Here is a 12,305-nt window from a genome sequence, read left to right as displayed (position 1 = left end):
CCTGTAACAGGACTGAGAGCTACAATCTAGAATGTACAATACAGTAAAAACACGGTTACCAAATGGTTATCTTGATCTGTAGTGAAGCATGATTTTTACCGTTTATATATAGACATTATGTCTATATATGTGGGGTTTATGTATTGGTTTCAGCTGTTAGGATGAGATCAGTAGGTCTTGTCCCACACTTGAGGAATTTAAATCTTGGTTGAAATGTTCGTTTTTCTTTACTGCATTCCATTGCAGAGCATCTTGTTTTTGCTTTTGCCTCTCCCACTTCCTTTCAGAATCGTACCCGCAGCCTACAGGCTTTTTCAGCATTTCAAAGGGGCAATATGATTCCCAGATCAGGATGGTGTCAACAGGAGACAGTCTGCCTAGTGTCATTTTTTTGTAAGTTGTTTCTTTGTTTACACTGTGAAATGAGAAAGGGGGGGGGGGGGGCGGGAATCAAACTGTACACAATTGGCTCCAGTAAATACCAAGTGACAGTAAATGCCTTGTTTATTGCCTGGGGAAGGCTGGTAGCTTGCTGAATTTCCATCGGGGCTCCTTCATTAAGGAACAGGGCTCAGCTCTCCCTTGGAGCTGGTTATGCAATTGATGGGGCAGGGTTTTTGGCTTCTAGAGAAGCAAGCTTGCATAACATGGTTTGCAATCCAGCACTCCCTTCCCAGCCTGAAAGGACCTTTTTCATAATACATTTTCTATAACAAAAAATGCTTCCAGATTTCTACACAATTGTTTACTGAAGTGACGGTACCCTAACTATTAAAATAATTTTGTATGAGAGTTATTCTGGTTTCTTGCTTGATCTTTCTGCATACAGGGCACCTTTTTTCTTTCAAATAATGAATCATTTATAAGCTGAAATAAGGTTATTTTTTTTCATGCCATGAAGGCAACTTTGTCTTTTATTAGCAGAATTCTCTCAGTACAACACGGAATAAACTGAATGATGCCAACTAAACATTTCTTGGAGGCCTTACACAATTAAGCTGGTTTTAGGGAATTTCATTTTCCTTATGTGACCTATACATGAAAGTGCAGGTGACCAAACCTACAACTAGAAGTTTTAGACTAAGTACTCGGAAGAGGAAATACCTGAATAATAGCATGATATTAATGCCATGAAGATGTCTGCAGAGATGGCTGCAGTGGTTACTTAAGGACAATAGGAATTCAGATGTCTTGTTCTTTACTGAAGCCTGGGGGCATGCATTCTTTTTGTTTTAACAAGAAACTTCCATCTATTATTCTTCAACTCCCTTCCTAACATACGCTACACATCTCCAGATGCTTGATTACCCGCTGCTTGTTTCCATCCTACCAGAAATATACATGTCTCCCTTTAGCTTGAGAAAATTCTAGAGCAGCCAATATGTGGAACTGACATGCTGCAGTCCAGGTCCTGTATTGCCTGTGGCTGTGAAAAAAATATTTATGGTTCTCAGGTCAATATGAGCAGCATAAGGTGGCATCAATGTTCATACTACTATTTTATCTTCCAGTTGAAAGAACAAAAAGAGCTACAGGAAAAAAATGTGTAGTTAAAGTCTCCTTGGGAGTTGGAAGTAGATGGTTTAGTACTTCGTACTTCTTTCCCTCCTGCCCCTGAACTGGCGCACTGGATCCTCGTGACCAACAAGAAAAATGTTCCCAGCTTGTTATAAGTGTGGAATTTCTCTGGGTACTCATCACTTGGAAAGAGATGTTGCTTATGCATGTCCTGTTATTGTCAGCTTGTACTGCAGTTGTTTGGCCCTTCTAGAAATGACTTCGGTGAGGAGGTGATGCTCTTTTTTCAGAAGGCAGTGATGAGAATGACTTTTATGAGAGATCACAAGAAATAAACTATTATGAATGATGTCTGTAGCAGTCATTACTTGCTTTCTTTTCATGAAAGCAGATATGAAAGGTGGAATAAAGAATGTATTTATTTAAATATTACTACTTTAAGTTGATGGATAAAATGACTAAGAAATCTAAATGTGGTTGCTGAAGACCTCATTTACAAAAGGAGCGTCTTGGACAGCAGTACTAAAAGCTTCAGAATTGTTGCATGAGTGAGCTATCATATTTATGCACTGCTAACCCGTTGTCTTCAAGGATTGGACTGTGTACCAGCAATGTTAATAAGAAAAGGGTCATGTAGGAAACTGTTCACTATAGGAAAATTCTCTCTCAATTCTTTCCACTCTTACTCTCCCACTAGTGGCATCATCACTGTTATCTCTGCTGTCCAGGCTATGGATCTTTTCCTTTCTTTGAATCTTTTCCTCTCAACATGTGGAACGTTTGTGACTAAATCCTAAGGTAGTAATCAGAGGGACTCCTGTTTTTTTTTTATTTACTCTGTTCTCTAACACTCAAGGAGATGATTATCATTTTAAACAGAGTATTGTAATCATTTAATTTGTTTCTCAAATTGTCCATTTTTGTTTTCCAAGGTTTTATTGAGTGATGCGTGTTTTGGATTTGAATGACCAGAAAATGACTATTTCTGAATTATTTTTTTCAACTCTAACAAATTGTCAAAATAACAGTAAACCTATCAATCTTCAGATTGATATTTTGAAAAGTAAATAGTTTGACTATACCAAATAAAATCTGAAATGTGGAATCAGCAAGTCCGAGTAAATTCTCAGGTTATTTTGGGTTTTATCATTGAAATGCAAATACATTCTTAGTATCAGCTGCATATCAATCAAAGATACATTTAGAGATTATTAACAACAATTATATCTCTCTTTTTTGGGGGGGAAACTGTACATCTTTGATTTATGGCTACCTACAAGGCAAAATATGTATATTTGCATATCCTTGGCAGTCTGGCTAATCTCAGCTAAACAGCAGCATGTCATCTAGGAGAAACTGGCACCTGTACCAAAAACCTGCTTACACGATCTGTGTGATTTAATAAACTACTAAATTAATGTTAGTTCTTCTTTGATGGTCTGGGGGCAGGGGTAGTTGCATCATCACTGGAAAAGTTCACATGATTTTCAGAGTATTTAACTGAACAAAGTGTAGGATCAAGTCAGTCATACAGCAATGCATTCTTTAAATTGTGATTGATTGCTAGTCTTATTCTTACAGTAAGAGGAGTTAAGAACAAAGTTATGTGAATTCAATTCTAAATTCAGTCTTCTGTGTTTCGAAAGAGTCTGCAATGACCAATAATGAAACCAAAACCTAAATCTGAAATGTTTAAGTACCAAAAAAGTTTCCATGTACACACTGGGCAAGAGAACTCTCACTTTTTCTCTTTTAAAAGCCCCTCAGCTCTGTTTTACTGGCTCTTTAGACATAAAATTTAAAAAAATTTCCCTCATTTCTCCTTGAAACTGCTCTATTGAGCTCAAGAGCAAGTCTGAGATGGGACAGAACGTGTATGTACAGTACTGGAGTTATCCTGAAGTTGTGACTTAAACTAGAAGCTCATTATTGACATAAAAACACTTGCATGCTGTACTGGTGTGCATTTTTTTAAATGGACACAGTTATATTGATGGTTCCAAAGGGTTTTGGCTTCCTTTTTCTCCTTAGATATGGGAATGTCCTCCTGTATGCCAAGTAAATTTATCTATAAAAACAGTGTTAATCTAGAACAACTTCATCTGCACATGGAACTTGCATAACTTTCAGCTGTCCAGCCACCCTGTGCCATGCCCGTGCTACAACTTTGTGCTAGTGTGGCCCTCTGAGCATACACCCCTCCTCGTTTGATACATAAGACACATTACTGTCACATAAATCAGTCAAAAGTATAAAGTATGTTTATTAAAAAATCATTATACTGTCACTTTACATCCAACATTGTGTGTAGTGGATGCTACCAATGAAGGTTATTTGACACAAACAACATTTGTCTTTTCAGTTTATCTAGTTATGTGGCAACCTGGGATAATTCATTGCAAGCAAAAAAGCTACATAATATTATGTATAATGGGGAAACTCTTCTGTTTATTGGAAAAAAATCAAATTAGCAGCTTCAGAAATAGCCTGGAGTCAGACAGCTAGCTCTGTTATTATGTTACTTAGAAGCTAATGTATTATGAACAAGTGCCAAATATTTCCCTGTAATGCAGAGGAGATTAAATGGAAGCTTCTATTTTTGAGATGTGCTTTGTAGTGTACGTGTATTCAACAAAGTCCTAGATAACTAGTACACAGATAGCCCTGCTAATTGTCAATAATTATGTAGAAGGTTATAGTCTGGGCATGGTACTTCTCTGAGGGATTAAGCATACAAATCAACAGAAAAGTTTTGAAAATGAATTCACAAAAAAAAAATTAAATTTAGTTTATTTTTAAATGATTATGTGGGAGCGTAATTCAGCTATGTAGTTTTGTTTAAAGTCACATTCCTAGCGTGAGAAAGGGGAAAACTCCCTGCCAGGGCTAGACTGCGTAAGTATATCAGATTTCAGATCTGGTCAAGTAACTTGCACAGTGTTTGGTTGTCAGAGATGACAAAAACTGTGAGTTTCTGAATATGTTTATGTGCAATTCTTGGCTGGTGCTTGGTATGGTTTTGTGCTTTCTGTATTATTTCTTTATTGGAAAAGTCGGTGTGTAGGGCTGCAGAGCTGGGTATGGTAACAGTAATTCTTCCATTCCAGAGGCAGATACAAAACCCTTGTTAATAAAGAGGTTCTCATTTCGAAGACAAAAGGCAGAAGTGATTTCAAAGATCTTTGCATTCTAGGAAAGTTCAGATCTAGTTAACACCATCCATGGCATTGTCAATGTAGCTATTTAAGCTAATTTGTGTTGTTTTGAAATAGGATTTGGTATGTGCTTCATACTGTTCATAAATGTTTAGGACTTGCAGAAGAGTCTAGGATAAATCCCATATGAATGGGTTTATTTAAAATATTCTCATCCAAGGCAAGTGGATGGCCTCATCTTAAGTAAGAGAAAGCTGCAGTAAGGAAGAGTTGATTCATCCAAAATTAACCTACTGTTTTGCAAATTCTGTGCTTGGGGAGCTGGGGCATAGAAGACAACATTGTGGGATTTGATTTTTGGCATGGACTTAGAGGCTCTGAATATACCTGTGTTTTCTTAATAGCACTTCTTCTTTTAGTTTTGGCTAAGTGGAAATATTGCTGAAATTGCAGGTGATTGATTGTTTAAGTTGTCTTGCATATTTTAAAGTGCCCATCGAATGCTCTGAAGAATTCACTTAACTTAATGTTAGCATTTTAGTTTCATGTGGCTCTGTCTGTAGAAGAGGATTCCACTCCACAGCCATCCCTAATGAAAATCAGAATGGATTGTTGTGGTCACTGGAGGAAGCAATAATCAAGGCCCTGGGAAAAGGAAGAGTACACTTCACAGCTGCCTGGCAGAGCAGCAAGTGTGTTAGCACATTGCTGATTAGAAGAGAACAGTAAAGGCAATTACTGCTACCTCATTAAAGGGATTAAAATCACCTCTAATGCTTCGAACCTTTTCTACGTTGGCTCTGCAGACTTTCAGAAAGTGTTTGAACAAGGAATCAGGTGTTGGTTTGGTTTTACAAGAGCACAGTTGTTGGTTTTTTTTTTTAAAAAAAAAAAAAAGCCGTATTTCTATGCTAGTAACAAACTGTCTTTTCAATAGCTATTTGTTGCTAATTCTTATGAAATAAAACTTAAAGATGCTTTGTTCCCATTGACTTTCAAATGTCTATGTGCTATTTAAAATATTCTTGTGAGCCTAAGCAACTTCAGTTAAGAAGCCTTTGAAAGATTTTTTCCAAGATGTATTTAATTTACCGAGAATATTTCTCTCTTGTACTTCCAAAGAAACTGTTTGTCACAAAAGAAAAAAATTTCATCCATAAACACAGTTCTTTGTGTCTAAATTCTGAAACTTTCAATTGGGCAAATTCAGTTCTCTTTTTGATGGTGAAATAGCTTCAGTGTAGCTTTTCAAGTTTGAAATTAAAAGTACAGCATGGTAAATGATGCGATGATGGTGAATACAAGATGATAGTTCTGCCATGTCTAAACACTTTGATTTTGAAAAATGAAAGTTCTGAAATTTTTCTTTCTCCTACCACATAATCTCAAGATTAGGTATTATTTCTCACTCAGTGTGCACTTACACAGTTTTCTTTAAGCAGTACTTGAGTAATTACCAGCTCCTTTAAATGATACACAAGAATTGCATACCTTAGTCCCCATGAAGTTTGTAAAGGCCAGTATTCAATTGAATTTGGCTCTAAAATTCTTACCAAGCCATTGGATAAAGTTAATATTTATTACCAGTCTGTTCTTGGCTAGGGAATGTTCATGTGATTGCCATGTGAAGAGATTCTGGTGTGTTTCTGGAGTACACAAGTATTTACCCATAGCATCCTACTGGGAGCTGAAGAGCGTATGGTATGAACAGAACTAGCATTAGAGGATCTTATGAGCAAACTCTTAAATTAATGCAATGAGAGATGGTAATGAGCAGAAGAGGAGGATCTGAGGGAGAGTCAGAGGTCGCAAATTAAGAATGAAGGCTAAAGGACTTCTTAATATCCATTTCAAGTGCTTTGCTTAGCCAAATGGTGCTACTCGTTGGTCAAAGTTTAGGAGGATTTTTGTTTCCTCTCTGAACGTATTAGTTTCAGAGTTCGTTTCTTGGGCAATTTTCAGAGTGAATGAGTCTTTGTTTCTTGTATGAGGCTTTATTTGTGAAGGACTATTAACAAAGATGCATATTCTGAAGTTAAGGCTTTTTCTGCAACCACTTCTTAGTCATTTGGGGTTCTGGGAGGAGTTCCATTTCTTGTGTCTCCCAGGAAGCCCCTACACTCATCCCAGCACATCTGTAAGAGGGCATGCTGGTCTCTTTTAGACACTGATAATATCTGACATTTAACTGGCTCGTGGGAATCCTCCAGGGAATTTCCAAATGGTAATATATTCCCTAAGCTGCTTTGTTATCTTAATACGATGACTGAGTTTTATCACGCCTGTTATTGAGGCAGCTACTGTGGTGTCAAGCCAAGAAGGACCATCTGGGATAACTTTGCAGATAAATTCCAGTTATTTGCTTAGAAACTTGTATTGACTTTAAAGCAACATTCTTTAGGCTGTGAAACACTGTGTGGAGGTATTTGAACCTGTTGTTTTCTGTTTAACATACTTTATTATTTTAAGTTCAAACTGTTTGTGCCCGTGATTCTTCCCTTGTGACAGCTCTACCATTACAAACAGGAAGTTTGCCTATTTTGTGGTTCCTATTTACCAGCATCAGTTCTTTCTCAGGAGGACTGTACACACAAAACATTTTCTCTGGATGTTTCCTGTCATCAGTCTTGTGCTTGAATTGTTCATTATCAGTTATAAGACCAGAGTTAGAGACATGATGTGGCTGTTTAGATTGTTTCTAAACAAAGTTCAGAACATCTTCTATTGTGGCAGTCACACTTAGTGAAATATGCATTTCTCCAGGGGTAATGTTTGGCTAGATAATGCTGCTGCTACATGGATTAAATTTACATAACATATTGTCTTCCAAGTTTTTTTCATTAAGTTGGTGACAGGACACAGTAGTTAATAGATCAAACCACAGCTACACTGAAGATAGAATTTCAGTCTCTGAAATGTTAAGACACCAGCTGCAGTCCCCTGGGATGATGGAGATCAGAAAGCCCCGAATGAAGTTTTTTTTCATTTAAGTGGTTCTGGCTTTGAAGTATGCTTGCAGGGCAGATTAAACCCAGGCACTGAACATCTTTGGGAACTTCTTCAAAATTTTCATTGGAAAGGTCTTCTTACTATTAGAATTACATATATAATCTAGAGAACCACTTCAATCCAAGAAAACCCAGGCAGCATCAAATAATTATGATGATAAAGAACATTTATATTCCTTAAGTAAACCTTTCTCAAGCATTTGATTTTACAAGAAAGAAGAATGACAAAGACTTTGAAATACACCTTTGATTTTACTGATTTTTAAATAGAAAGTATGGAGATATTGTAGTGGTAGGTGAAAGCATAATCAGATATACTGATGGGTCCTAGGCAAATCAGAGTAGTTTGGTTGTTGCTTCAGGATCTGGCTCAGCAGAGGTTGCGAACAATTGTGGAAATTGGAACTTTGAGTTTTACAGCTGAATTAATCTTATCTTCTTAATTTCCATCTAGGCTTAAGTGTTCTTCTGAGAGGTAGTGCTGGTTTTATGGTTGTATTGACATTTTGTATGTAGTTTGTGTACAAACACCTAGAAGTTAGAAACTCCTCTGGAAAAACATGGGGAACCTGAAGTATATAACTCCCTTAGACTAATATGCCAGGATTTTCAAGGGAGGAGAAGGGCCTGGAAGGAGTGAGCTGTAATCCAGTTGTTACAGATCTGTGTACTACAGTTATTTTTGTAGTGTCTGAGTACATTCTTAGGACCTACTGCTTTTCCATTAGCTAAGTATCAAGAATCTCCAAAATACAAAATATATGTAAATGGAATATTTTCAGTGATACTATCCAGTCCATGTAGAAGAAAGAAGAATCTGCTCTGTGACATCTTTTCCACAATTAAGTATAACACTGGACTTTTTGTCATTGACATACTTGGTCAATCATTACAGTAACTGATAGGAAACTCAAGCAGAGAAGGTAGTAGCCATGTATATGTCAATGGCCAAGGAGGCTTGTCAGCCTGCTACCCTGAAACAGTTCTGAAAAAAACTCCTTGGTTGTAAACCAGAAGGCAAGACCAGAAAGTCTACTTCTTACATCATTGACAGTTTTAGGATGCATATCTGTTGTTGCAAAACAGATTAAGGCATTCAGACTCCTTGCCTAATTTCAGGTTGCAAATTAATGTGATACCTTCTCCTGCCTTGTCACTGAATAGGGCCTCACCAAGCATGTTTGTTGGCTTGGCCTTTGCGTCCCTAGTGTGGAAGTCCTGCAAGTATTTCTGTCTGAATAGTAGCTGAGAGATGTAGCTGATGCACTTTGGTCCATTCCATTGTATCTTTGTGACAAATGCACTGAAAGCTTTTAACATGTCCCAGATATTTCCATCTCTTATTTTAGAGAAGTATAAAATGGGATTGTTAAATTCTCCGGTGTATCTGACATTGATCATTCTTTGAACTTAGTAGTAACTCCTCACAGCATTTGTGTTTAAAGGTTCTCTAGAAATGTCTGTACCTTGCAGGGATTTCCAGCTTTTGGAAAATCTACATTTTAACACACATAATGTAAACAGTTCTCTTGGACGCAAAACTAATTTCTTTTGAAGTCTCTGGGTCAGACTTCTCCTTGTGATACAGCCATGTTTCACCACTCTGATGTGGTAAATACACCTGGTAAAACAGGAGGCCAGAGATTCCTTGCATGAAAAATGGTTGCAACAGCTGGAATGGGGAAGGGGAAGAGCTTTGTCAGAGTCATTTTAAGGAGGAAGAAAAAAGAATGCCTGGAGAGTCTTAGTAATGAAGGAGTTTTCTTGACTAAAACTTAGTGGCATTTCAGGGTGATACTTCTGCATATGAGAAAAATGGGCATCTTTCGTCTTCAGAGACAGGAAAATGGCTTATATTTGGACTGGGGGTGGTGCTGGTGGTGTCAGGTTGGTAAGTGCATTTAAAGTGAGTGGAAAAATATACATTTACAGAACAGAAAATTTAGTATGCGTTTTTAATTTTCAAAATACTTCATGGAAGTAAAATGAACCATGTTTCCTGCATGTTGTAAGTTCCTGATGAAGCAAATTAGGACAAACTACTCAAGATGGAAGTAGAAATGTAAATAAGAATCACATTCTACCTTGCTGCATGAACAAACATACTGAAAATGAATATTCATTTCTTTACGTGCTATTGAGTCCTCACAGGTCAACTTTGCACTGGCATGTGTGAAACCTAGAATTGAGATTTGTGTGTATACAAGCTGCAGTACTTGTTTGTGTAGAGAGAGTCAAATAATCTTCCCAAGAAATGTATAGATGAAATATCTTCCCAGGAACTTCCTATTAAATAATAGCCTTTTTCTGAATTTAATCCCCAAGAATGGGGAGACTGTTAAATAGGACTATATTGTTACAGGGATGAAATGGTGGGCTATTGGAGCCAAGTTTTGAAATACATATACAGTGTTTCTTTTATGTCTAGATCTCTCTCTCAAAGATATCTGATTTGTGTTATGAAAATAAAGCTACAACAAGTAACTTATGTTTATGGGGGGGAAAAAGGAAAAACAAAATTGGAACCATATGCTCAGAACTAAGTTATTACTGCTTTCATAAATGGTTTGTTCTACAGCTTTTCATAATTATCCCAGACAAGTATTTTGTTGATGACAAGCTGGAATTAAATTAGAATAATATACCCTACATTATTAAAAATATAAAGTAAAATAAACAAAAGTATCTTTCTGGCTAAAAGCTAGTTGTCACCTTAAAGAATTTTTGGTTTAGGTTATTAAAGCACTCAATAATGACTGGCTGCCCTTGGGAGACATTTGTTAATATTTTATTCAATGTAAACATCTGGATTCAATTTAGTCCAAGAACATTGTGAGTGAGAACTGGCCTCTCTCCAATGCACTGCAATAGGTGTCTGGAGGATTGAATACTTTGTTTGCATTACTCTTCTGAGATAAAATTTACTGTCAATCCAACTAACTGAGATCCAGTAAGTGCCCTTTAATACTAAGTATCTTAAGAAAAAATAGAAGTGTTCAAGTGCAGAATACGCTACACTACAGTGTAAAAGTAATAGAATATGTAATAGAGGTGTACGAAAATATTTCAGAATTGCATGTCAAAGATATAACAGCAAAATAACTTCTAAGCCTGGCCAGTGGAAGCTATCACTCTGAATTGCTTTGGGCAGCCTGATCTAGCAGGAGGTGGCCATGCCCATGGCAGGTTGGGGTGGAATTAGATGATCTTTAAGGTCCCTTCCAACCCAAACCATTCTCTGATTCTATGAATTGATTTTTGTTCTTCGCCATTTGATGTTATAACATAAATATGATAGGCTGCTTTGTTAGCCTTTGGCACATTTCCAGTTTATTTCCTGCAAGAGTAAATTAATTTAGATCATTATGACCAAATCTGAGCAACTCTACTGACGTACTAAATAATAAATGAAAAGGCAACGCTGTCATGAATTCATGAAAGAAATATCCCTTGGTGATAATATTTATTATTGTCTATGAGCATTATTATCCATGAAGTGCATTGATACTGTTGACTAATTAGTGAACAAATGTAGCTCCTTACTACTATAAAGTAGCTGTAACTTCGAAGTGATGAGCATTTTTGGTTGAATTTAAGTTGCATGGTCAAGTCTTGTTCATTTTGAAGTTCATAAACGTCATTGGAAGCCCTTTTCGTATGTAATAAAAGCATGTTGGGTAGTAAGGAGATGGGGAGAGGTCTAGTTGAACATAAGCACTCCAGCCTGTATTAAGCTTCTCTTGTTTTGAGCATCCACCATGCAGTGCTGTAGGTATGGGGAAGAGTGGCTGGAAAGCTGCCCAGCAGAAAAGGACCTGAGGACACTGGTTGACAGCCGGCTGAACATGAGCCAGCAGTGTGCCCAGGTGGCCAAGAAGGCCAATGGCATCCTGACCCATTGGAAGTCATGTGGCCAGTAGGACTAGGGAAGTGATTGTCCACCTGTACTTGGCCCTGGGGAGACTGCACCTCAAACGTTGTGTTCACTTTTGGGCCCTGCACTGCAAGGAGGATATTGAGTTGCTGGAGTGTATGCAGAAAAGAGCAGTGAAGCTGGTGAAGGGACTAGAAAACAAGTCTTAGGAGGAGCAGCTGAGTGAACTGGGGTGGTTTAGCTTGGAGAAGAGGAGGCTGACAGCAGACCTCATTGCCATCAACAACTACCTGAAAGGAGGTGGCAGCTTTTTCTCATGTGATAAGTGATAGGACATGGAGAAGTGGTCTTAAGTTACAGAGGTTGATTGAATACCACAAAGAATTTCTTCACTGGGAGGGTGGTTGAGCAGTGGACTGGGCTGCCCAGGGAAGTGTTGGAGTTCTTGTCCCTGGAGGTATTTAAGAAACATGTGGAAGTGGCACTGAGAGATGCCATTTAGTGATGGGACTTGGTGGGTTTGTTGATGGTTGGGCTTGATCATCTTGAAGATCTTTCCCAGCCTAGCTGATTCTGTGATAAACTACTGTACTCAGTTCTCTATCCTGATCCCTTGCACTTTTTTAGTCCTTTGTGTTGAGCTAATACAAATATTTGTTTTTATCAATTTGTAAAACTATGATATGCCAATATGTTACAGGCTATAAAGATCAATTTTGTATCATCTTCTGACTGTGGGAAATCTTACCT

The 12,305-nt window shown here is 37.5% G+C and overlaps 1 protein-coding gene across 3 annotated transcripts in view; it reads left to right on the top strand.

Annotated features, from left to right (window-relative positions):
- SIAH1 (siah E3 ubiquitin protein ligase 1) overlaps positions 1–12,305 on the top strand; it is a 64,919-nt gene that overhangs the window by 11,869 nt on the left and 40,745 nt on the right. The window contains exon 1 of one of the 3 annotated variants that reach the window (XM_083852243.1): positions 371–393. The exons of the other annotated variants lie outside the window; for them this stretch is intronic. The gene's annotated coding sequence lies outside the window, so the exon portion shown is untranslated. Of the gene's footprint in view, positions 1–370; positions 394–12,305 lie in introns of those variants that run through there. 3 annotated transcript variants of the gene reach the window in all.

The sequence above is a fragment of the Anser anser genome (assembly GCF_964211835.1).
Source record: "Anser anser genome assembly, chromosome: 11".
Lineage (NCBI taxonomy): Eukaryota > Metazoa > Chordata > Aves > Anseriformes > Anatidae > Anser > Anser anser.
Note: the sequence above shows the minus strand (reverse complement) of the source record. Positions and strands in the feature narration are given on the sequence as shown.